The 26,644-nt window shown below is 42.3% G+C and overlaps 1 protein-coding gene across 3 annotated transcripts in view; it reads left to right on the top strand.

The window, feature by feature from the left end:
- BACH2 (BTB domain and CNC homolog 2) overlaps positions 1-26,644 on the top strand; it is a 186,611-nt gene that overhangs the window by 81,855 nt on the left and 78,112 nt on the right. The window contains exons 3-4 of one of the 3 annotated variants that reach the window (XM_041480363.1): positions 2,748-2,852; positions 21,529-21,679. The gene's annotated coding sequence lies outside the window, so the exon portion shown is untranslated. Of the gene's footprint in view, positions 1-2,747; positions 2,857-21,528; positions 21,680-26,644 lie in introns of all 3 variants that reach the window. The other 2 variants (XM_041480362.1, XM_041480364.1) reach the window with 2 other exon arrangements.

Here is a 26,644-nt window from a genome sequence, read left to right as displayed (position 1 = left end):
TTCAACTCTGTTGATTCTTGGACTGAATCCAGTGAAATAATTTATTTAATGTGATGCGCTGAAAATATTTATAAATTATTGTTACTTAGAGGAGGAAGGTAGGAGTTGCCACTTTAGTGTTTTTCTGAATGTACCGCGATCTACGCTGATGAAGCATGGATGATTTCATTTCAGTCAACAGCACAAAGCAACGTCCATCCTGACTATAACAATGTAAATGTCATTTGCTTTCCTTAAATCTGTCTGAGAGTATGTCATCTATCAGCGTAACGTCTCAGATGGTGAAGAAATTCTGTACTGGGTGTGTGAAATGGGAGCACGTGAAGAGTCTGTATGAAATTTCGTCCCTCCTTAATGTTTTGCAGAAGTTCTTTTGGGTAACATGTTGTGAATTTGCAGAGGAATTAGGTGGGTCATTCTTGCAGAGATGCAGGCATAGGACAGGTTCTACAAAGGTAAAACGTTGCCCCTCCTCAGGACTTTTGAACCACTCAAAGCGTCTCTATTTTGTACAAGTGTTAAGGAGGGGAAAAAGAGAAAATTAATTCCTTGTATTGCCCAGCTAATGTCCTGTATGAATTTACTCTGCATTCTTGTGTGGTCCATGATCTGAGATTTGGTGATCTCAAGGAGAGCTACTGGAGCACTGGATGTCTAGGTGCACTACGTGAAGCAGTGACTGTTAAGGGCTCCTCATAAAGCCTATTTGGCAGGTGCTGTGAGTGCTCGTTTTCCTTAGCTTTGTTTCTTTCCCTGGATTTAGGCTAGTTTGTGGTTAATGTTTCAAGTTTGCATCACCACTGAAACACTGCTCACCTCAGCTGACTACAACTCTGTGTCCATTACTGATTCCAGAGTGTAAACTAGATAGGTTATTTGTCCTGCCCTGAGGAAGAAGAGAAGGAGTTAAAATTTAAGAGTTGTCTGTGGTGGGCATCAGTGCTGACTAACACCTGTCTTGAGTACATGGAAATCAATTTGGACCTTGTCTGATGAATTCCACTGCTGGAGTTCTTTCTTTTCCGTATAGAGCTACATATGAGAATCAAGAAATAAATGCTTTCGCTTAAGATAACATCGTGTGACAGCTGAGAACAATTAAAACTCTTACTTGTAGCTATATTTTTTTCCTTCCTTTCTGCAGCAGGAGGGTGGTGTCTGCAGCTCTAAGGAGTTGATACAGGCTATTTGTCACTACTGTGATCTTATCTAGAACAAGTATCCTGCAAGGTTATTTATTTTACAGACTTTTCTTCTAGTTTTGCACAACACACAGATCTTGGGAGATGGGAAAGGATTTTTTTTCTTACTAGAGTCTTTTTGGCAATAAACACATGCCTAACTGTAAGAGAAAAAACTTTCACAACCAGGCTTGTTTTGTGAAGCCCAAACATTTGTGAAGCTTACAAACCCTCAAACTTTGCATAATGTGCCCATCCCTGGTCTCAAACATGAAGTGGCAGAAGAGGGAAGTGTTACTTTTTTTAACCAACAACTTATGACTGTGTCAACACATGACAATTTGTCAAAGCTTGCTGTAGCGGTACTGTAAATTAATTTTTAGCATCACTTGTGAGTGGTAAACACTTTGTGCAGTGTGAACAGCTCCTAGTACAGTGTGAGTTGTCAGCAGCTTGTGAGCTACCCTAAAAAAAAAAAAAAAAGAATAAAAAGCACAGAGGGAAGGACGTAAGCTCGTTTACTAGGACAAAATGGATCTGAGTCTGCAAAAATTCAACATGTGGTGGTATGTCAATTCAACCTTGAAAACTTGTATTTTCCATTAATAATAATCACCTGCAAGGCTGGGAAATCACAACTTTCCATTCTGTGCCCCACGCAGTGCCTGATAGCAAGCAGTTTTCTCAGGCTCATGACTTGGTGAAGTAGAGCCCTCTCTTTGCTCTTGGGTTTTGCCTTTGCTTACTTGCTTTAAAAGTAATCCTACAAATGCAAGTATGCTCTTTTGCTGAGAAGTCTCAAATCAACCATGTAAAATGCCTGGAAAAAAATTAATATGGCAGCCCAAAGAGAAATGGTGGGGGCTGTGTGCTCTCTCCTCCTCACCTGTCCCCTTACTGTTTCTCCTTACCTATCCCAGCTGCTGTGGTGGAGCTGGCAGTGATGGTTCATACAATAGGAGTTGACATGATGGAAGAAAATTATTTGGTGCGAAAAGACAGGGAATATGGATTGTAGAAAACAACTTTTCAGATACAAATGTATTTTAACCTGTCACTTTAGCAGAACAAGCAGTAATAACCTCCCAACCTAACAATGACTGTTAAGTTGAATGTTAATTCGCTCAGTCGTTGAATTGCTAACATGTCTACAATTTACAAGTGAACACCCACTCAAGAGAGAGAAAATAGAAGTTGGTGCCTGGAATTCCTGGCCTTACTGAAATCACCTACATTTTTTTTGGTACTAATTCATCTTGCATTTCCTGCGAGTGTTTTAAGTAGAACTAGATGAGAAAAGCAGCTGGGTGCATTTGTTTGCCACTTTGATGTGCTCAGTGCGGGTTTTTTTTCTCAGGCACAGGCACTCTTGGCTTATACACCATAGGGTGGCTTTGGCTGCACCTTGGGGCTTGTTCCTGTGAGCAGGCAGCACATGTGAAGCTTGGCACAAGAACTACTGAGACCTGCTAAAGCTGGTTTTAACCTGGTCTAGGTTTTAAAGAGAAAGATGACTTTATTTGTGTGTTTGCTCCTAAAGAATCTTGGTTATATTTCCTTTTCTAGATACAACTCTAAGTGCTGCCTGTATGAAAGAGCCCAGCCACACCATCCAGTAAACTGTCTCAGGCAGCAGTTGGCTTGCTTGGAAATCACTTCCAGGACTGTGTTGTAAGTAAGTGTTTTTACAAAAGCATCGTCAAATGGTTTCTTCAGTTTTGGGGTGATTTTGAGATGTTCTGGTTGTTTCTTATAATTTCACAGTTTTATTCTAATATCTAGGAAGACACCAACAATGCATGTGGGAACTGGAGCACCCCCATATCTGTGCATAGCATGAAGCTAAAGCCCTTTCAAGGCTTTTTGCTCTCTTGCTCTAGAACTTCCCAGCAAAGTACCTAAACACTTCTGAGAACAGGCAGCTACGTAGAAGCCTAGAAAGAAATTTGGCCAAATACATAGTGATTTATTTTGTCATTAACTCTATAACATACATGTTTTTTGAGTGTTCATTCCAGCCTGTACTTCAGACTTTTAGCTGTGCTGGTGTAGCCCTGCTAGAGTGAATACTTTGTGGAGGTTTTCATTAACTGTGATCTGCCTAACTCAGTTTGAAATGATCCATGAATATATGCCCTGTCTGATCCAAAAAGAGCAGTGCTTTGTCCCTTTGGCCATGCAGGGGGTTTTGCTAGGGAACCTCAGCAGTCTGTGAATGGAGGCGAATTTAGTCAGCTGCGTCTTCTTTCTATGATTGTGGAATCACAGAATATCCTGAGTTGAAAGGGATCCACAACAATTTTTGAGACCGTCCTAGTGATGAGTGAGTCTCAATGAAAATGGCCCTATTTCAGGTCACAAGCCAATTGCATTGTATATGGAACTGAGAATGTGTTTGCATTTAGAATGAATAACACCATCCTAGAAAACTTTGAGATGTACACCAAAAAACCCTTATTATGCTGTTTATACTGTTCATTTTGAAAGCATAATTCATTCAGGGATGTTTGTGACCTAAAATTTGGTAATTTTTATTTCTTTTTATATTGTCTTCATTTTTCTGGTGCTGCAGGTTATGAGAAGTATGATATGAGAAGTATTTCTGACATAAGTGCATTTCCCTTGACCTCTGATAACATGGTTACTTGAGAGAGCAGTGGTGGGAGAGTTGGTGACTTAGAGTTCAAATCACTTACTTAAGCATATTTATTATACAGGCTGCTCACATTCCTCAGCATCTTGCAGAATATTCCCCACAGGTGAAATTTGCTGTACATATACTAGATATAAAATATATATTATTTTTTAATGTTAATCCTGTCACCAAGTCCTTCAATCACAGCAGTTGAGTCAGTTTTTTGCTGTAGGTTTCTTTTTTGTGACTCTTTGTACCATCAACTGACACACCTGGGTCACTCTCTAGGTGAGGTTGTGCTGGACAGGAATCTTTGGTTCAGCTCTGCCTGCAGTTATCTGCCAGATGCAGTAACTGCTGTTTTGTTCTTGTTCTGTGATTGCTGGACCTGTGAGGCGCTCAGCCCAGTTCTGCATGGGTGAAGTTGAATGAGATGAAAGGAGGACTGGTTACTGTCAGTGATGGGACATTTCAGCTATGGCAAATGCGCAGAGAACAAGTGAGGGAATTGTTTGGGGGAAATTAGGGCTTTGAAAAGTCCGAAGTCAAACAGTTTCTCAATTAGAAATTTAAAACAAGGCCTGATGTCTGTTTTCACCAACCTGTTAATGGTTCATCTGCTTCTGGATCTTAAATCCTGACCTAAGCCACCATTCGTTTCATGGAACCATGAAATCATTAAGAATCATACAAGCAAAGTTGTTTAGGTTGAAAAGTGCCTTCAAGATCATCCAGTCCAACTGCTAACCCAGCACTGGCAAGTCTACCACTAAGCCATATCCCTAAGTGCCACATCTACATGGCTATTAAATACCTCCAGGAGTGGGGACCCAACCGCTTCCCTGGACAGCCTGTTCAGTGCTTGACAATTCCTTCCTGTGAAGAAATTTTTTCCTCATATCCAATGTAAATCTCTCCTGGAACAACTTGAGGCCACTTCCTCTGATCTTGTCACCTAGGAGAAGAGACCAACCCCCAGCTGGCTACAGCCTCCTTTCCGGCAGTTGTAGAAAGCGGTAAGGTCCTCCCTGAGCCTTCTTTTCTCCAGGCTAAACAAACCCACCTCCCTCAGCTGCTCCTCATGAGACTTGTGCTCCAGACCTCTCACCAGTTTCTTTGCTCGCTGAAGATGAGCGCTTCTCATTCTTTCTCACAGGCTCTGCTGCACATGTTCGCAGGAAGCCCTGATGTCACCATAGAGGGGCCCATAAACCCCTGAGGCTGTTTCAAGGGGAACAGTTTCTCTGTCACTGTTAGTGATGGATTTTCATCCAGTTTATGTCATGATGTTTGTGTTGCTCTGGCACCAGGAGCTGGAGCTGTGCATTCAGGTAGTTTACCTCAGGGTAGTTGCTACTGATTTGGTTCAAACCTGGTGTTGCAGCCTGCACGCTGAGGCAATCTCTTACACCAGTTCCTTGAAGGATTGACTATTCCAGTGTGGTTTTCTGCCTCATGTCCTTCCCATTTAACTGTATTAGTCTGTTTAATGGTACCAGAAGGCCACATATTTGCTCTCTGAAGCCTCAAACAGTAGATGCATGCTTTTAAATAGTTAAATAAACGTTAATTATGATTCACAAATAGTTTTCCCCCAACTATTAAGTAATATCAAACACCGAATTTTTCAGTCAGTAATTGTTTTTCCAGCTGCTGAGTGGGACGAAGTATTCAATATTTTTACAGAGTTATTTTTGCAGCTGCTTGGCTGCTTTAAGCATAAAAGTCCTATGCTATTTTGTAGGGCCTGACAGCCTTGGATGCACAGTGGGCACAAAAATCCTGTGGTGGGAGTGGAATGATTACAGTCTTCTGATGCACCCTGGTTAGCTGTGGATAGTTTGTGCTGCATCCAGATAAGCTGAAAACAGCATATTGGGCACTTTCAAAAGTTTGTGGTTTTGCAGCATTTTCTCACAAACATGTGAAGTCTTTTTCTTTCTCACCGTGTGAGTTATTACACATGTGGAAATTAGTTATTTTTTCCTTTCCAAGATCTTGAGACATTCTGTGAGGGACTCAGCCAGTGTGAATTATTTCATGAAATAGTGGTTTGACTCGTTGCACCTCCTTGCAAATAGTATAATACCAAAGGATTTTGTCTTAGAAGTGCGTATTACGTGCTTCACACAGAAAGATCTTAACAAATTTTAAAATTAAATTAAATTAAAATTTAAAATTTTAAAATATCAATTAAACCACAAGTCATGGTGATAGTGAGAGATGCATTGTTTTCACCCGCCGTGACGACTACCCTGGCAGTGAGCACATGGCTCACATTTTCCCAGTGATTCATTAGCCAAGCCAGTAAAGCATCCTGGGCAGTCTGACACTGTGGCTTACTGGTAGCTGTTCTTCAGATGATTGCTCATGTCGACATGATGCACAGCAGTGTCAGAACATTCACTTTGGAACTTACCTTTTTTTGTGCATCTCTTTTCTCTGGTTTTCCCACCAGCTCTGCTCTGCTGCCTCACAGCACTGCTGTTCCCATAAGCAGTTGCTGTAACTCTGTGAAGCTACAAAGAAGAATTACCTTCTAAATATCACTGGTGGGTTTTGATGAAGCCACAATCATGAGCACAGGGTGCACAGAGGACACAGCACTGAGCACTGGGGAGAGGATGATGTTGGTAGGGGAGGAGACCAAAGTGTGAAGGGTAAATTCTGTTTGATGTTCAGTTATGTTGGTTTTTTAAGCCAGAACAGAAAAGAAGCAGGATCAAAAGCCTTCACAAAGCAGAAGTGTGAGTGTAATGAAACGTAGTGACTAGACAAAATAAAAAAATAAAAAAAGAAGTTCATTGTAAAACCCACCAAACTTAAATTTCAAAGCCCCAGAAGAAGAGGTGATCTGTCAGCCACCCAGCTTGGACTGGGCACCCAACTGGAACTCATGGTCTGGGTTCAGTTCCCTGCCTCAGTCACAGGTTTCCTGTGTGTTCGCAGGCAGCCTCCTTCATCTGCCCCATGACTGACTTCCTCATTTTGCAGTGGAGAACATCTTCCTCATGTTCATTGTGAGAACAAATCCTACTGATGTTGCTGAAAGATGTGAATGTTGTGACGGGAAGAGCCACCCTGGAGACCAGAGCAAAAGGGGTGTCCTTCCTCACAGGGGACAGTCACCCATGCTGCTCGCATTTCTTTGTTAAAGAGTAAATGAAATTATTTCCAGATCTCAGAAGGGTTGATTTTCTTCTTTCCAAGTTTTTCAGGCCTACTTTTTTTGTGAAGTTTGGCTGCCCCAGTGCAGCAGCAGGCATTTGGAATATTCCCTGTCTCTCACCTTTCTCCTCTCAGTCTGTCTGCTTATGGCTTTGAATCACTCCTGTCTGCTCAATGCACGCGCCCGGCACAACCCAGTGGGATCAGAAACACAGCTTCTGTCATCTCCCAGCTTACGTGGAGATCTCCTAACATGTAAATATGGTTGTTTGTAAGAAAGAAACCGAAGAGTGCTTGAGGCTGGTTGGAGGGGTACCAAAAGTGAGCCTAGCAGCTGAGGAAGGTGGTGCGAGCCAATGGAATGTCACACTCACGGACTCCTGCCAAGGTGTGCACTGGCACAGTGTGGCTGCTAAGGATGCCTACGTAGCCCATCACCACCACTGGCCTTCAGCCCCTCTGCTCCTCCACTCAGTCCCTGATAAGCAAAAATATTCGTTTAAGGGGTTTTTATATACTCTCACTCAGTGCTGATGCTAATTCTGAGTAAGGAATCAGAAATGACAAGTCACATGCCTTTTGATGTGCCCTTTTATCTCCTTTGGGTTGGTTGTTAAACTTTTAAGTGTGAGGACTTCTCAGTACATGAAAACCGATGTCTTGTTCCTTCCAAGGCTGGTCAGCTCAGAGTCCCTTGCCATGAGAAAACACGGATGGTTTAAGATGTAGTGCTGTCGACACTAGACATCCTCTCTCTGCCTGCAGTGCCTGTCCCTTTTCCCAACAGCTGAAACTGGAAATTCAGTCTGCTTGCAGCTTTAAAGGACTAGTGCCTGAAAATGCAGCAATTGCTTAGTTGTCCATTGCTGTTTCAACCCCTCACCCAAGCTACAAATAATGAGTTACTGAGCTAATTTAGTTTTATACAGAAGTGATCTTCATCTTGCAAATCAGGAAGGCTCTTTAACGCAGTGTAATTGACTTCAGCTGTAAGATTCAATGCACTTATCTAGGATTACAGTTCAATAAAATCTAATTGTGCTGAGAGCAACAGGAATTACAGAAACACCTGGGGATTGTTTTATGCCTTTTCTGTGAACAAGGTGTGCTGAATGTCTTCTGTTCCTTATGGTTTGGGTTATAATGCTGCTTGACCTGCCCATTGGTGGGAACAGCTTAAGGTGACACCATTTAGTGTGGCGAGGTGAAGCCAAGCAGATGAAATGATGGGTGGTCTTCTTCAGTGAGCTCTCATTTCTGTGTGCCCAGCCAGAGTCAGGCTGGAGGAGTGGGAAGTAAGCAATGTCTGGTTTCATTATGATGGTGATGATAATAGGATCCATGAGGTATGTGAGATTAAAAGCCTTCTAACATTGCAGTCAAAGTCATCCACAGAGGACGAGGTCTAAAATCAGCTCAGTGCCTAAACATCCTTTTGTCTTGCCTCACCCAGTGTAGAAATAAATAAGGGAAAACAAGTATTTATTCAGTATTTCCTCTCACTATTTACCAAGTAGGAACCTGTGTAAAGCCAGTTGCTACCTGGAAACATTCGCTGGCCATCATGCATTGGCTTTATGACTGTGTGCTGCAATTATAGAGAGCCTTTTTGTCCAGGTATTAATGAGCTTTTCATCAGCCACTCTGAATAAATGGGAAAGCATTAGATTTAATTTTTCACTTGCAGAGCATCAGGGAAAAGTACAGACTTTTTAGTGGGATGAGGACACTGGCACAGGTAGTCAGTAATTTGGGATGATGGCAGAGCAGACGGTGTGGCAAATGTCCTTGTGACACACATGAGGTGCAGACTTTGTTGTTCTCTTATAGAGGGACGTCCCAAACATCAATCCTTGGTCCAAACATAACGCTGTGTAATTAGGAGTGCTTACCTAACACCATGCTTATTTTCTCCATTATTTCTCTCAGTTATTAATTATCCTGTTGCAAGCAGGAAAGGAAAAATGTACTTTCAGACCAAAGTAACAGATTTGGCTGGTTCCAGTACTCTGACTTCATGGGCAATAAAATACATAATATTGCTTGCTACAGCACATGCTGTACTAATCACTCTCTGTGCAACTGCCTACTTTTTACATCATTTTAAGCAAATGCCAGGACTATGAGGAGTAATAAAACAAGATAATAACGGCAGAACAGGTAGGTTTTTGTCGTACAATTTAAAAACAAAACAAAAAAGACCTCAATCTCCAAAAGCCATGAGAACTGTAGAAAGAGGCTCTTTTTGCCTGATGAAGTTAATCAGTAATTACTGAGTGCAGAGGACATCTTTCTTACAGGAACAAGCAGTGAGAATGGATCATGCAGGATGTCCCTGAAGCTCCTGCAGTCACGTTTTAAGGGCAGAGAAGAGAGATTGGAAAGAAATTTTTTTTTTTCTTGTTATGGAGTTGACTTTGTTTGTGGCCTAATGATTGCTGGTTCTTACTACCGCTTTGGGTGATCGTTAACTGGGATGGTGAAAATACTGATATTAAACTTCTGTTTTCAGGTGACATGAAACTGAAGAAGAAATTCATGTCATGCCTAAGGTTTCAGTTTGAGTTGAGCTGTCAGGGAGAACTAGATAGACATTTGAACATAGTCTTTGCTGTTTTGGTTAACGTTATGAGGTGATAAACCCTATTTCGCTTTGTTTCCCACATCTTTATTTTTTAATCAGGACATTGAAGAATTGGTGCAAAATTAACTTAAAAGGAGATAGAGGGGCACTTCAAAATATGCCCACTTTGCATGCATCAAAGTATTAATGTAAGCTTGTGCACAACCTGCTGGTATGCAGCAGCAGACGGCAAATGGTTTGTTAGTATTGGCAATGCTCTCACAAAGCCAAATACAATTCTTACATTTGCTGGCTTGACAGTCCAAAGTGCTTTTCATTCCTATCCATTTTTTTTCTGCTCCCTCTGTCTTCATATTGCCACCCTTGGACCGTAGTGCATAAAATGAAACTTCAAACAGTTTATGAAAGTTACAGTTGAAAATGTGTTTTCTTAGGTCAGGCAGATGAAACCAGTGCTAAGTCCAGTCTCTTCTCAAATCTGGCCAAAGCAGTGTTTCACCAACATTTGGGGAGTGTGACTCTCTAAAACAGCTGAAGTTGATAAAATTGTTGTTCAGAGAAATACAAGATTCCCCAAGATGTTGCAAGGTTGATGATACTCATTGGATTCTGTGCTGAGCGGAGCTGAATCTATATACTTCTGGACATTATTTCTGAAACATGGCTGAGATTTCATCTTGTTTAGTATTGTCATAGTTTTGTTTCATAAGTGTAGTTGTGCAGTTATTTTTTACTTCAAAGAAATTGCTTTCCTGAAGATTTTTTTAAAGCAAGACTTTCATTTAAATCCAGTTCCACTCCATTCAAAAGAGTACGATTTTTGCAGATATGTCTGATATTAGTTTCATGTCCAACTGTTTACCACAGTTAGGGAAATAAAATCTAATGTCATCTTCAGCCAGTAGATTGTTTCCTTTTCCCTTTTTGTGCCATTTGTTTTACCATTTCTTCTCATACACAGTTTTGGATTTTGTCTGTCTTCTTGTTTTAAAATCTGCTGTTATATTACTCTCAATAGCCAGTGTTTAGATGGGTCCTCCTCCATCTTCTCCAAAGCATACCAAGGTTCTCCTCCTATCTCATGCCTTGTATTTAAGAATTAGTGGCATGATGTGTAATCCATGAGTTACTGATAAACGCTGAGAGCTGTGCCTCCAGCAGTGCTGGTGATATACTCCAGCTGCTGGTAGGTGCTCAGTCTGCAGCACTGGGCTGGAGTTACTGCCAGATAAAATACAAAAATTGGGCATCGTATCAGCAACATTGTTCCATGGAGTAGTTTAGGTCTAAGGGTAAAAGCTAATATAGACATGACCATTAATTTCTCACCCCTTCAAGGGCATACTTCTAATTAACACCATGTATACACTATTGAATGTTTCCAGTACTGTCTCCTTAATCTATAAATTTTTGGTCCATTTAACAGGGCTCTGCATACAGCCCCAGCTAAGACACCTGGCTGGTACCCATTGATCCTGGTCCTCCTGCTGCAGTCATCTCCTCTTCATTTACTCGCTAATGGAGTAGCCTGCTCTTTCTGTTACAGTCTCACATTGTTTCTCTAATTGGCTTCTTTTTTCTTTTGTAATGATTTTGCTATTCCCGGGCAGATTCCCTGGCAGAGGACTCAGAGTATGTCTGTCTAACATCACCCTTATCCTGGTAGTAGCAACCACTCTGTTTTGTGTCACCTTGTCTTCAGAAAACACCGCTAGAGGCAGTTGCAACCCCACTTTCCCTATGTAGAAGATGTGAAAATACCTAATGAATCATTCTGGGGAGGTGTGACCTGCGGGATGCAGACGAGTGGGAGTGTTTATTTGTTGCAAGCATCAGAAGGGGAATCACTCCGTTATCCGAGTACCCATGTCAAAAGGTGGGAAATCAGCATGTCTGAAGTTTCACTATACCTTGATTCTTCTCCTATCTGTCTCTTCCTGGAAGGTAGTTAATTTTGGAAACACGCACAAAGAGGAGAAAAGCAGTATGTAAATTCTCAGGATTTCCTTTGGGGGAGAGATCCCGCAGGGGAAGGAGGGAACTCTTTTAATAATCTTTGCAGCATTTAGTCCCAAGAAAGTGAAATAAAATCAGCGCTTCCACTGAGAGTTGGCAGCGTATTTTTTCTGTAACAAGACCGGTTCTTTGTAGTACAGTCTGATTAAGACTGTATCGAGTTGATTGAGGAGAGCAAAATCTGGTTTTGACAGATGTTTCCCATGATCTGAAGAATACAAACATTCCTGCAAGATGACAGACGGCTTGTTTACATAAGAAATCTTTTTTCTTAATTAAAAAAAAAGAACCCAACCACAAAAACACACAAACACAAAGCAACATTTGGATCAGTCATTCTGATCAAGGCAGTGTCAATTATCAGGCTGTAAAGGGAACTGATGACTCAACTTAGGCACAGCATTGCGGCGATCTCCGATTTTCGGTTTCATAACAGATTCTTTTCAGGAATGCTTTTCATTCATACCTGATGTTTAAATGTGTCTCTGGGAGTGTGTATCACTTTATGATGGGGATGTGAGAGACTGGTGTCAGTGTGCCCCAAGTGGCTGGGCAGAATTTGGGAGGCATTGCTGTACCTACGTCGATGTCCAGTGGAAGAAGGGTCCTCTGACACATCTCATTGTGCACTCGTACCTGCACATCACCAGTGTTGTTACCATGGTAAATTTTATAGATAAGTTCACATCAGTAAAATTGAAAAGCACTTTGATTCAGAAAGTGAAATGTTTTGATGAGATCCTATGCTTAGTAATTCCAGCGAGTGCGCTTGTTAAAGCGGGTGAGTCAGAAATGGAAATGCAAAGCATTTCTCTGAACGGTGGCCGGAAATTAGCTTTGAAAACTGAAACAAAGCCCCAACCGCAGTTTTATCTATTTACCTAACAATTTTAGATCTGTGAAAATCCCTTTGGCTTGGGATACATTTTGATTCCTCTCTTGTAGTGCTGGTGCGATCCTTAAGCTGGATAATCAACCATGTGAGGACTATATTGGTGTGTCTGGCTTTTTTGGTTTAAAACATTGAGTGTCCTGTTAGTGGCTTCATTGCCTCTGGTGCTGCCATATTCTGTCATGGCTTGTGGTGCAATTTGGTGGAAATGTAAGTCAGGATGGGATGTTTTAATATTTGAGTTAATGTAACATTGAGGAAGAAAACCGGGGGAATTGGTGGAGTCACTCAGCAGCTTATTACCCATTGCATAAGTTGTGTGTGTGTGTGTATATATGTGTGTGTGTTTGTGTATATATATATATATATATATATATATATATATGTATGTATATATGTATGTGTATATGTACATATAGCACACGGGGCTATCTGACTGTTCTGGCACAAAAAACTCCTCGGTTTGGGGCTGGCTGCTATCCAGCTTAGCATGGAGAGGCTTCAGTGGTCACAAGCCCCTCTGTCAGGACACAGCCCTCTATCTGTAGGGAGAGGGCAGAAGGGGGTCATGAGTGTTTTCATGTTAGAAGTGGTTGTCTTGCTGCAAAAAATCTTAAAAATCAGCATACTGAGTGATAGATAGCAGCATTCTTTTCCTCATCCTGCACCTTTCTTCTCTGCTGACATCTTGGTACCTCTTGCTTATCCTTGCTGGAAGCTTTGGACTTGTCACTCAGCCTCAGGCAGCGTAAGGACTGACTGCTTTTCTGGCAGCTGTAGTGTGGTCTGAGGCCCATCAATGTAAATCATGGTGGAGGAGGACAAAGTACTAGATGTGTTTAAGGGACTTGCAATTCCCAAGGCAAGGCTGGTAAAGTAGAGCTCATTTCAAAGAGAAGGCAGTTTGGTGATTTTTCTTAATTACTGTTTACCTAAATAAATAAATAATGCATATTCATGGCTTTAACTAGAGTAAGTTGTGTTGAAATGTTTATCTCTCCTGAGGATAGTTATTAGGGGTGGGGTGTGGGGTGCAGCAATTAATAATAAAACATTTAGATGAGATTACAGAATGTTCTGATTGGAATAGTAAACATTATGCTAGAAATAAAAGCAAATAAACAAAGCTGTCTTGAATTAAAAAAAGAAATACTATCTGAAGAAACATGCTGAACAGAAGCAGTTTGGGTGAAGGGGCCATACCCTTGGAGCTCTTCAATATCACAGGGAGGCTTCTTCAGTCTAAAAAGCATCCCTGTGGAAGAAAGCCCCTTGTTTTGAGTCTGGAAAAAAGATTATACAAATATTGGCATCCACCCAGATTAGTGTGGCAGATGTAACACCTGTCAGCACCACTTTGAGACTAGGGTCCATTTATTCTTTAACCGTGCAATGGAGAGTATTTTACCTGCTTATATCAGTAGTAAATAAAACCTTAATTTGCATTGTGAACCTCCTCTCTCCTTATTTTGCACATTACTTTGAACGAAATTCTTTGCTCAGCTGAGAGTTTGAAATTTGGACTCATCCTTTCATATCTTTTGGCTGTGGTTCCTTATCTGGTTAATCAGATCAAAGAGAGCCAGTGATGTGTTCAAAGATTTTTGTGACAGCTGTGTACCATTAGGCTGAATGATTAAAAAAACCCCATAATTGTAGTTTAGCACAGTAAATACAGATTGGTCTTTCAGTTTAACATATGGTTGCAGGCAAACTGTGCCTTTGACAAAAGACCTGCTGCTTTAACCCCATGCAGGCAAAGCTGGTTTGCCCCCAGCCCCACCTGCCTCCAGCTGTTTTGGGTCAGCAGAGGAGTGTGATTGAGCAATGGGTATCTGTCCTGTTGCACTAGGTTGGGATGAAAAAGAAAATAGGGGATGGGCAGAAAGTAGGTAGGGAGCACCAAGGTAACCTGTGGGGACCATTAGCCTCAAATGTCCTTGTGCAGCTGGAGTGGGCTCTCTTTTCTCATTGAGCTGTCCCTTCGCAAGCTGCTGTCCTTTCTCGGCTGTTTCCTAACTTGGGCATCTTTTGGGGATGAAGGCTTCCAGACCCCCTCATCTAGACCAAACTGGTCCCTTCTAAAGTAGCTTCACAAGTGCTAGGATGCTCGCTGGCACCTAGCACACCCGGCGTGCTGCTGGCATGTCTCCTGAACTCCCCATCATCTAGAAACCGAAAAGCAAAAACTCTTTGGCTGGAAGTGCAGTCTGACTACTAGCTGTGGTGGAGTCTTTGCTTATGTCGATCACTAGTGCAAGTCCCTGGCTGTTCTCTGAAACAGAGCAAGACGTCGAGGAACAAGCACTGGCGGATGGGCTGTCTTGTTGCCAGCACAGGTGGAGGGAATGTCCCATTGAATTTGGTGCTTGTGAGGTGTCTTCACAGCTGTTTTTTTCTGGCTGATAAATTTCCCTCAACCACATTTTGTTTCTCACTTCAATGGATAAACCTTTTCCCTGACCCATCTGCCTGCTCTGAAGGATCTGCGAGTGGTGTCTGGATCCCTAGAAGACAAGGGTATTAATGGTCGCACAAGGTGTCCTGTTGGTCCTGTAGCAGAGGGGTGTGGTTTTATAAACATGGTTCATTTTCCCCATTGGAAGAATCATTTTGGGCTACAGACAAGATTTCTCTGGAGCAGAAATACCCATTTCTATCTTCACCTTTTTTTTTCCTAAGGGTTTCTAGGGTTTCTGGGAGTTCCAGCTGCATGCCTTCTGGAAAAGCCAGCAGCAGCAAGGCTGCCAGAGCCTCGTCTGGGGTTTTGCAGGTTGAGAACGTGTTGCACACACAGAGTGCACTGCACAGTAAACCTGATATCAGCTTGCAACTAATTATCTCTGTATAAAAATTCCCCTGCTCGCTGTTTCGCCGTTAGAGGCTCACTGGTAAGATTTATGACTCTGGCTAAAATGAAGTACCATTTCCTTTTTCTCAGCATTACTGTGCATGGCCTCTCTGGCTTTTCTTGTTAAAAAGACCTGAGTTCACCCATGAGGAAACATATTTTTGAACCTCTTTCCCACCAACATGCTCCCTTTCTCTTTTTTGTATTTTTAACAACTGAAGATCACCTACAAAACAATTTAATGTCTTTTGACTTTCTCCTGCTTGGAGTGAGGGTTGAGACAGAGAAGATAAGAGGTAGCTGCTTCATGGGAGATGCAGCATTTACTCACTTTCAGCCCTACCACAGCTTGCATAGGCAAGATGTGTACGTCTGTCAACATGGGCTCCCTCTTCATAGTTTGGTGATCAACTATTGTGTCCAGGATTTGTATGAGCTAAAGGATAACTTCTTTTCCTCATGCCTTAACATGGGGGACGAGCATTACAGCTGGAGAAAAACCTGTTTCTCCTGCCCTTATGTTGCACATGTATGTCCTCATTTGACAGGATGATGAAAATGAGACCACTGACTGAACTTTCTGAACTTGCAAATGTATGCCTGACTTCATCTTAAATCACCTTAAAATTAGTTTGTGTGACACTGTAAGGCAGTTGGGGTTTTTTTCTGAGTACAGAGGGAAAAAAGGGAGCAATGTTGAGCTGCTGCCATCTCTTCCCAGTTGCAGTTAGACGTAGTTATTTTTGTATTACAGCTTGGAGGAAAACCGGTAGAGATGCCAGATAAACCTCCCCAAAACAAACATTTGTGTTAATACTTAAATATTGTTCGTCTTTCACAGCATTTACTTATCTGTTTCCCACATGCTGAACCTTATGGGAAGTTTTTGTGGTTGACTGTGGCCTGTTCTTTCATTCTGTATATTAACTGTTTTCTCAATTTGCAATTTTTAAAAGAAATCAGCAGTAAAAGTCTGACTGTGATAATCATTCAACATGGGAACATCTTTTTGGCATGGCAGGGGTGTGTTTTTGTGGGTCACATGCATTGGGTCAGGAGCCTTGGAGCATTAACCCAGTGAGCTGTGTCATTTCATGACGACCTGGAAAGCATTCTCATCCGAGAGAACCAGCGCTGGCTAGTCTGGTATCATCTTCCAACATGCCAGACTAAGGGACAGCAGTTTCATCCTCATCACTGAACCATCTCATTTTCTCCTGTATGCATGTGTGTTAACCATAATTTCCAGCCCTTGAGGGGAAATAAGCTAGGTATCTGAATTTTCATCAGATCTGACACAAAGTATTAGGCTGTGGCTTTTGCTGTCTATTGGTTTTACTGCATAGGGCATAAATATTCAACTCATGTCATCTGATAACCTTGCTGGGGAGGGGGTTTTTCTCACAGAATATATTAACTTTCCTTTCACACCTAGCCATTCTTTCATGAGTCATAACCCCAAGATAAAATATTTTTGATTGTGGCTTTAAGTCAAGTATATTCCAATGAGAAAATAACTCAGGTTTTACATAAAAAGATTTACAAGTTCCTGTGGCAGTACTCTTGAACTGCAGCCTTATGCCTTCTTGCCCTGCCTGGTTGATGTGTCACAGACCTAACTGCAACCAGAGGACAAGGAAGGGTGGGAAATTCTCCCTATGCACATTCCTCAGCTTCTCTGAAAGTTTTCTGTTTAAGTTTCGTTGCTTTTGTTAGGTGTAGCTGGTGAAAATCCAGTTTTCAGACTCTGGAGCGCTCCAGGGCAGCAGCAGCTGCCTTCCCCTGCAGCCAGTCAGCCAGCAATGGTTGTATTGAAGATTCTCCTGGTGACTTCAGTCACAGTTTCTGGCTAGGGTGGTTCCTGACATCATTTTGCCATTATTTGAGGGAATAACTCTATCTCATCTCCTCTGACTGCTGACACAGCTTACCCAGATAGGGACGCACTGCAGAGCTGGTCCTCGCAGCCCTGGGATGGGTGGGTACCTCTCTGTTTGTGGTCCACACCTCCTTGGTTGCATTGGTTTTCTTCATCCCACCTCTGGATGCTGGGAAAGAAGCTGTTGTGCCCTTTTGACTCCTGTTTTGGCAGCCCCTGGTTAAACAGTGCACGTGGGAACAAGCAGGAGTTCTTTCTTGAGTGTGTTCTTTCCCTTTAGAAGAACTACACAGGTAATTTTGAGGAAATTAGGGTGAAGCACTGAGGGTGAAGCAGACCATGTCTCTTTTGAGACATAGGTATCGATATCATCTTGGGTTTAATTTACAGATTTCAGGGAGATCATGCATTAGATGTGAGAAGCACTGCAAATGCCTTCTCAGCCTCAGGCGACCCTTCCAGCTACAAATGTTCCAATGAAGCTACTTCAACCAGAAAGAAATTGCACACAAAACGTAAGGAAAACACATTTGCTGATCTGTGAGGGTATTGCATGTAACAAGGTGGGATCCTTGACTTCACTGGGATCAATTTCTGTACATAGTTGTGTAAGTAGCATCATTGCACTCCACCAGGTGAGGCACTGCTTCAGAAAACACCAGCTCTGTTTGCACACCTGTGCTCACCGCTCCCAGCTCACAGGTGCTCAGCGTTCCTTAAATATTTTTTCCTCCTGTCCACATCTGAGAGAAGCTCACCAACTGGTCTCCTTGTGTGGGTCATTTTACTTAGCCCTTATTTTACCCACCTGTGCTGAACATCAGGATAAACAACCCACTGTGTATTTGTTGCATTTGTGTGTTTGTTGCTCTCTTCCCTCATGGCCCACCCAGCATCTCCAGGCACGACTACACAATTTTCTGTGCTTGAAACATCTTTCATGACAAGTGGAGTAATACCCACGTACATTCATCATGCCCTTCTCAATTCACCTTTCTTGGTTTGTTTGTTGCAAACAGAAGAACTTGCCAGTTTTCCTCCTTTTAAGCATTAAAGCCTTGTTAAAAACAAAACCTCTCCTTTGAACACTCTCTCTGTATAACAGAAATCCAAACTGGAAGGTGTTTCATTGAAGCAAATGGTTTTTCAACTTCGTGCATTCTTCTGCCAGTTAGAGTGTCTGGTGTGTCTTCCTTTGCATTTGCGTTTCTCAGTGCTAATTTTAGCTGCCAGGTGGTATTGGAAGCCATCAGAAAAGGGGAGAAAGAAGGTAACCTGGTTCAAAAAACGTACAAGAGGTTGTTAAATAATATAAGTTTTTTAAAAAATCAAGCAGATTTACACGGTCTAGTTGGAAGTATTGTTATTTTTCTAAATTTCTTTGCAAGCTCTTAAGGCAGATGCTTCTTTTTGGAATAACTATAAGGTTTTCTTGCAACCTCCAAGACTGCAGGAGTTGGTTCTTCAAGCTGGTGTAGGAGAGTGATTTTGTGGCCTCTCATGACCCTGTTAACTGATGGCCCACGTGTGCAGGTCTGTGCTGAGAGCTGAGACCTTGATGTGAGCAAGCCTTGGAGCAGGAGTACATCTAACCCTGCCTAAGGTCCAGCTCTTTCCCAATGCTGTAAACCTGGCTGATCAGCCTGTTAAACTGCTGAAATTCCTCTTCAGTAGGTGCACCATTGGCTCTTCATATGAACTCAGTTTTTATGTATTCCTGTAAGTTTGCAGCCGTAGTAACAGCTTTGCCTTTAATACTTCGCCTGTTTCAGGAAAAGTCTTTTGTCGAATGGAAAGCATGAAGAAGCCCTCGTGCTGAGCATAGGCAGGGGTTAAGTTTCATTCTACCCTAAGCTGACCCCTGAGCAGAGAGATTCCTGCTTTAGTCTTTTAGATCATGTGTAAAACCTGATGCTGGCTGGATCATCCTGCATAGGGCAAGAATATCTGGGGAACATGGGGAGAGGTATGGAGTGAGACATTCGCAGAAGGGAATGAAATGTTTGGGATGCAGCCTCATGCTTTCTACAGCAGTGAACATCAATCAGACCTTCTCAGAAAAGCTTCAGGGGTGCTGAAAGTCTTCTTTCCCCCCCCACCGCCATGCCCCTTTTTTTTTTTCTTGTTTCCCTATTCCCAACTTCTGTTTATTCTCTTTTTCTTCTGATACACCATGGCATGTACAATTTTTGCTCAGGAAACTAAGTTATCCTTGAAAACACAGAGACCTCCCTGGTTTTAGTCCTTTGGCCACTGAGTGAGCAACAGTTATTTTTGTTCTACCAGTGATTTATGACTGAACAGATTTAGAGTTTATATTTTTAGGTTTATAGGCAATTTAAATAATGTATATTGGTGACCATAAATATTTGGTACTCTTACAGTCTGTAAATGAATGTTATGCCCAGTTGGAAAAAATTGTATAAACTAAAGAGACACAAGCACTGTGTTCCTAGCACAGCCTCATGATTCTTTTCAAGTGCCTAATTAGGTAATCCTTAAAGGTAGCAGGAGTTTGAGCATCTGTTGGTAAACCATCTAGAAGGGTGCCATCCAGAGGAAATAACCTGCTTTCCATAAGCGAACCAATTCTCAACAAGACTTGGAGTAAAATGCAGTAGGATCACTGCTCAGAAAATACTGAACTTTTTTTACCAGGAGCAGCATACTTAGAAAAATAACCACCAAATCTCTCTTACTTGCACTGTGTTTTGTTTTGGTTTGGTTTTTCCCCCCACTTTTTTATGGAGTCATAAACAGGCATTAGTCATAATAAATAGACATAGCAGACATCTCTTGAGAAAACAGAACTTTTTACTGAAGAGTTAATTTTGCATATTTTAAAAAAATAAGAGTAGTTTTTTAAAAAAATCTAAATTTTCGGGATATATTTTCCTCTTCCTCACTTCCCTCTTTATCTGGCTTTAGTTTGTGGTAATCCTGCAGACAGAGCCTTTGCAGTGATCCTGTGAAGACAGATACATGCCACTGCTTGTACTGCTGCTGTCCTCTTCTGTTCAAAACAAAACCATCTTCCTTTCCACTCCCAGTTGCCAACTTCACTCAAGTAAATACTAGTTAAGCATTCCAGTGTTTTTTTCCAGGAAAACAGTAAAGTGTTGGGCACTGGCAACTTGAAAACCTCAACTTGAGAACCCCTGTAGCTTAAAGCTAATTACTTCTCCTTCCACAAGTATTTCCTCCCCAACCACTTCAGAGTGTGACTGCTTCCTTGATAGATGGGGGAAGCCTTTTCCAGAGTCTGGGATTGGGATTGTGCTCACTGTGGGATCTGGGCTGTGTAGTGATGCTGGGACTTGGCTGCTGGGGGTTTCACCCACCCCTGCTCCAGCCCCCTGGCCCCAGCCCTGCTCTCACCAGCCTTCCCCATCCCTGAGTGCCTCCGCTCCAGGGACTGAGCCCTGAGTCCCTTGCACAGAGGTGACAGCACAGTGAATTTTCTGTGGGCAGATGAACATTTCATTCTCTCTCCAGTTTTCTTTTGACATGAACTGGCGTGACAGGTAGCTTTGCTTTAGGGTGGCTGCAGGATTACGACACACATCGCATCAACCCAGGAATACCAAATTACTCTGATGGTGTTTCTTCTTTGAAGCTCACCAGAGTAAAGGAGAAACAAAGGAACAAATTTTATGTTCCTAACGTAAATTCCTTAATAAAATCAATGCAAAGCTTTGACAAAAGCCAGTAGTAATTATTATTTAAAGCCTACTAGATAAATTTACTGGTTTTGTTATAACTCCTTTCTGATGTGATGTGCAGTTTCATAGAACCACAGGGTGATTTAGGCTGAGCTTTAAAGCTTATCTGGTTCCAACCCATCTGCCATGGGCAGGGTCAACTATCACTAGAGCAGGTCACTCAAAGCCCAATCCAGCCTTGGCCTAGAACACTTCCAGGGATGGAGCATCCACAGCTTCTCTGTGTAGCCTGCTCCAGTGCCTCACCACTATCACAGTAAAGAATTCCTTCGTATGTATGCGTAACAATGCACGTACCTGCAGTGTGATCTGGTGGAATAATCACAGAAATATTAGTTTATCTGTTCAGTAATTCTTTTCAGGGGCCTCATACTATGCAAATGAAAGGAAAACATGGTCTTTGTAGGAAGGTATTTACAGCTTAAAGGTTTGACAAAGTGTGAAATGGACATGAAGTAATTGTCATGTTTGGCATAAAGACCTTCTATATTTAAGAAAAAAGATGCCTCAACATGTTTTTTTGGAAGGAAAAAACAAAGAGGGTGTTTGTAAAGATTCAGTGCTTAATTTTTTTAAATTCGTGCCTTTATTTTATTTTAGGTTGCTCCAACTGAGTTGCCAGAAGACTGCCCTACAGCACTTTGGAGGGTCACTTCTTAATGGATTGCTGCAGCCTCCTAATTTCTCCACTGATCCTGTTCCCTGCATCGTGAGAACATTTTAGCCAGCACAGAACCTAGAAAAGTTACATGTAAGTCATGATTCCAATTCCTTTCTATTTAAAGAAAAAACGAAAGAAAAAAGGAAAGAAAAAAGGTCTTGGGAAGGCAAGGTAGAGGCAGTAAATATCACACTTTAGAAAAGCACTGTAAGAGCTGTAATTCAACTGCAAACATTAGGTGGTGAATAAATTGTTATTGAAGTAGTTACTTGCTTTTTTAACCTAAATAGTGATTGTCATTTTGACGGCTTTTCTAAGTGTTCTGCTACGAGGGTAAACCATAGCGAGAAGTGCTTAAAATAGCTCTGTTCGCCCCGCTGCTCTAACTGCGCTTTGTTTTTCTCTGCGACGGGCTCCGTGTGTGTACACTTACTATGGAGTACTCTGCCAAAGCTGCACGTGCTCCACGTCGGTTTGGAGGCCATCATCTGCCCAACAGGACTGCAGGCACCCTTCTATTTCTCCCATGATAAAATCCATACACTTCTCCTTTCGGGTTTCTGGAGTATTTCCCTTAGAGGAGCTGCTTCATCCCCATGCCTTCTGTCCCAAAAGGCTCTGTACACATCAGAAGTATCTTCATTGCTACCTCCAGCTCCTTCCAGGTGGAATCAATGCTCCACCTGACAGTAGGAGGGTAAAGAAAGTTGTGCATAAATCTACTAGGGACAGATTGAGGGGACTGCAGATCCCTTCCTAACTTCTCAGCAGGAATAGTGCTTGTGCTTGTTGTGCTTTGATATTTCACCCAAGATGGGGAGTAGCTTATGATCCTCTGCACGTATTTCATCCCTGAGCCCACAATGACTGAGTCTTCCTCTGAAACATTCCACAGCACAGCCTGGCATAGAATCAGTGGGGAGAAACTGATTTGACACTTTGCAGTTTGTCAGCAGTTCTAACCCTGATTCTGGTTTCTGGACCACTACAAGGATGGCATGGATGTGATGATCTGTGCTCTATGGAGGGTGGGACACCCCAGAGCTGACAAGTTTGGGGAAAGGCTTCAACACAACTTAATTTCATCAATTTTTAAAACAAAACCAAATCGATTTGTGGTTAAGAGGTTTTTATCTTTGGGATGGTGTTATAGAGCAGCTTGGCAAAAGGAGGTAATACAAAATTGTGGTTCACAGTGTGGCACTGTGCACATTAACACCCTTGTTTGTTCACTGCAGTAACAAATGCATATGATGCAGTTTAGTCAGAACAGGTCAGTGAAGCAGACCACTCCTTCCTGGTCAGTTATTATTGAATGCTTACTAATACCATTCTTAGTATTTCGAACTGATCTGTATGTAATACTACTTCTAAAAATCTATGAGTATTTTGGAACCAAAGCATTTACATTATAAATATACCTTTACTTGAAGTACTTTGTTTGCTTATGTGACTCTAAAAGATTTACTAAAAAAAAGAAACATCTTCTGCGAAAGGAGGATTGCATTCTTTAATGCATAAGGAAATTCAGTTTTTAAAGAGAGGAATTTTTTTTTTCTGGTGTGATGAGTATCCGCAAAAACAATGGTGAAGTCATAGGCAGTAGGGAAAGTCTGGGTAGTAACAGAATTCACTGTCAAAGAGGCCTTACAAGGTGTGAGTTTGATTTAGTTTTCCAAAAAAGGGAGAGTGTTGCCATTTCCTTGAGGGTCTGGCATTCTCTGGTGCAGTTATTAATCAAATCCCCCTTAGCAGATTCGCCTGACTACAGGAAAATTTTGGATCTGGCTTGAAATTTGTTTTTAGTGCTTGTCTTAAGGGAAGAAGACTTGAAAATATGAGTTGTAACAGCTAGGCAGGCAGTAAAAGCTTGTTTTTCATTAGTCCTACTTAGCACTATTCCCATGAGGTTTGGAAGCCTTATTCACAAATTTTTGCAGGCTTTTCTCATGATGTTGGAAAAGCTTATCATTAGGCATCTTGCAAATTCACTATTTAAAACACTTCCAGAGGAACTAACTTCAAAAATATCATCCTTGGTGGGGGACTTGAAAAAGGAGGCAGAAATGGGAAAGAAGAAACCTCACTCATTCCAATAAGTGCATGGGAAATTTTGTCTTGCTTTTTGTTGTGCTACAAATAATCAGATGTCTCCTTTTCAAGGAACAAAATCAGGTCTGAGGACCAAATGAACTTGAAAATCAGTATGAGGATATAGGAGTCATCATCAAATATGTGCTTTTCCTTTTTTTTCTTTCTTCTTTCTCTTTTAACTGTCATTATGTGCTTGAGCTGTGCATCATTTTTAAAACATGGTGTGTTTTAAACTCTAGCTCCTAGAAAACCCATGCATCAGCTCACAGCCCGTTGGCTGGGGTTGCACCCATCGTGTGTGCAGATCCACGCCGGCACAGGTAGACATGAGGGCAAGCTGCCCTTGCTTATTTGTTTTCTCTGTTTCCCACTGTCTGGCTGTTTTTGATGACAGACTCTGCTTGTAACAATTACCTCATTATAACAATTTCGGTAGAAAGAAATGGACTTTCACTTGTTAATTAGCCCTGCTGGAAAAAGCAGTTGCACAAGGTTGACCCAGCTGTAACAACTGTGTTCTTGTTGCTTTTCCCACGGTGCAGTGGGATAAATAAGTATTCCTTTTCCCCCTTCCATTTATTATTTTGTTTCTATAATACTACTAGGATGCTGATGGATAAAATCTCCATAAAAATGGTACTTACTGATGTGTGAATTCAAAGCAGAATGTCCCTTGCTTGTTCTGACAGAGCATGTTGCAAAACCCTGTTATGCTGCATGTGCCAAGGTAGTAAAGAAAAACCCATTTCTCCAGGTTCTCTGGGAATTAATCCTGGGTGGGTTAGACTAAGTGTATTGCAATGTGGGAGTACAACAGTCGGGGAGAAGCTGTGCTCTCTGCTGAGAGGCTCTTTCCATTTGCTATCCCAAACAGTCACAAATGACAGAGAATGTACAGAGCAGTGTCTTGGAGCAGCTGCTGGGGCAGGGCTGCTGGCATCTGAGTGGAGACAGGTGACTATTCCTAGCAGTATCCATATTCTCACATTTCTCATTTTGTTTTAGCCCTGAGTATTTTCCTTTAAAAGCAGAGAAAATAACATCCCAATCAATGTCCTTCTGCATCTCATAAAAAGACCAGATTGGTACTGTTTATCCAATGTTGTGAATTCAGCAAGGGCCTATAAGTGGTTTAAACAGGATAAAAAAATAAGGCAAGCCAAAACTCAGAAAGTTCTGTCTAGAAATTTCATATTTGTTAGGTATGAGCTCTTCAGAGTACTTAAAAAAATTCAGAAAGATTTCTTGAAATCTATGCTATGCCCATCACTAGGCAGATGTAAATAATGTAAAATTTTAAATATGCAGATATTGGTGGTTAAATGTCTGTCACCCGCCTACCACCACAGCCTGGGAAAAATGTAAGTATTTTAAAATCTGCACTTAAGGGTCAGATAACTTGACAGAATTCAGAAGAAAAGCAGATTTCTGAAGGCAAAATTGTATCACTTTGTACATTGACTTTCCAAACACTCCTAACCATCAGTAGCAAACCCTCTTCTCAAGTGCCAAGACCATTCTTGAGGACATTGTCAGGTTTATCTTACTGGATGAGAGATGTGGCCATGTCTATGTTTCATGATCTTTCTGGTACATTTTCCTGTTGGAGTGCTGTTTTCATAGGGGTGAAGGCACTTTCTTACCCATTTTATGGTACTGGCATATCAGGACTCTGTACCTTGTGCCACCAGCTTGTGGAGTGTTTCCTGCCTCCGGGACCTTCACAGGCTCCCATGGCATCCTGTCCACTGCCCGCTGCTAGCAGCTCTGTGTCAGTCCCTCGAAGTGATCAGGTGCTTCTCAGCACTGTCAGTGCCTCCATGCCTCAGCCAGGCTGGTGGCCAGGGACAGCTTTTGATACAAACACATCTGTTGACTAAATATCACTTTATTTATATGTGCAGATGTGTCTGTGTATATAAAAATGAAATATATTTATAAAAGTTGTATACATGTATATATATATGTAAGTATACAATTTTTTAAAATAAAATTTGTATCTGGACAAATTCATGTCCTGAAAAGTGCTGGTGTGGCTTCAGGGAGGGCGCCTGCACGTGCACACATGTGTGGGTGAGGAGCCAGTGTCCCTTCCTGGAGGTTTCTGCCCAAGACCCCGGTGTTGGAGGCATCCCCACCCAGGCACATGCGATGGCCGCGGGCTGTGTGGCTGGGAGGAGCGCTCTGCTTGTGTCCAGCTGTTAACAGCAGCAGAGGACAGCGGAGTTTGTTGCAGTGTAGTGTGCCATCTGAACCCAGATTGCTCTGACACCTCTCGCCTTGCTGCCGTTGACCACAGGTTTGTTTGTTCGTCACCCCAGCGGTGCCACGGGCTGCGTGGGCACGCAGCATCATTGATCTGTTTACTCGGCGTTCCCTGTGTGGCCGCCGTGTTGTGGCGAGGACTTTTATTTTTTGCTGTGGCAGGTGACTGCGCGGGTGTGTGTGTGTGTGTGTGTCAGCCCAAGGGACTGAGTCACAGCCCTCCCTCCACCCAGGGCCAGCGGCACTTCCCCTTTCCCGGTGGGGTGAGATGCCAGCCCATCTCCACAGGTCATCTTACCAGCCTGTACATTGCATTTTTTTGGTTTTTTACAGAAAAGCCTGAGAGACGGTGACAGCAAGACCAACTTTCTCTGTAACCTAAACCAGTGAAAAGTAAAATCCATCTCACCACATCAGTTTTGTTTTCACTGCTGGCTCAACCTCTCCTCTCCCTCCGGCAGAGCCCTGCACAGTCATTCAGTGCCCGGCTTGGGGGTGGTGTGGTTGTTAGCTCAGTGGTGTATGACCCATTTATTTTCATAATACTTAGATACCCGCACTTCTGCGGCGTTCGGCACACAGGTCCTGCGACCTAAATCCTCGGCAGAAAAGCGCACACCTGATCCCAGCGGCGTGCGTGGAGAGCAGCCCGCTCTGCCCTCGCCTTGTCAGGAGCTGCAGGAAGGTGGTGTGCTT

This window comes from Pyrgilauda ruficollis, unplaced genomic scaffold (genome assembly GCF_017590135.1).
Source record: "Pyrgilauda ruficollis isolate IOZ18807 unplaced genomic scaffold, ASM1759013v1 scaffold51, whole genome shotgun sequence".
Taxonomy (NCBI): domain Eukaryota; kingdom Metazoa; phylum Chordata; class Aves; order Passeriformes; family Passeridae; genus Pyrgilauda; species Pyrgilauda ruficollis.
Note: the sequence above shows the minus strand (reverse complement) of the source record. Positions and strands in the feature narration are given on the sequence as shown.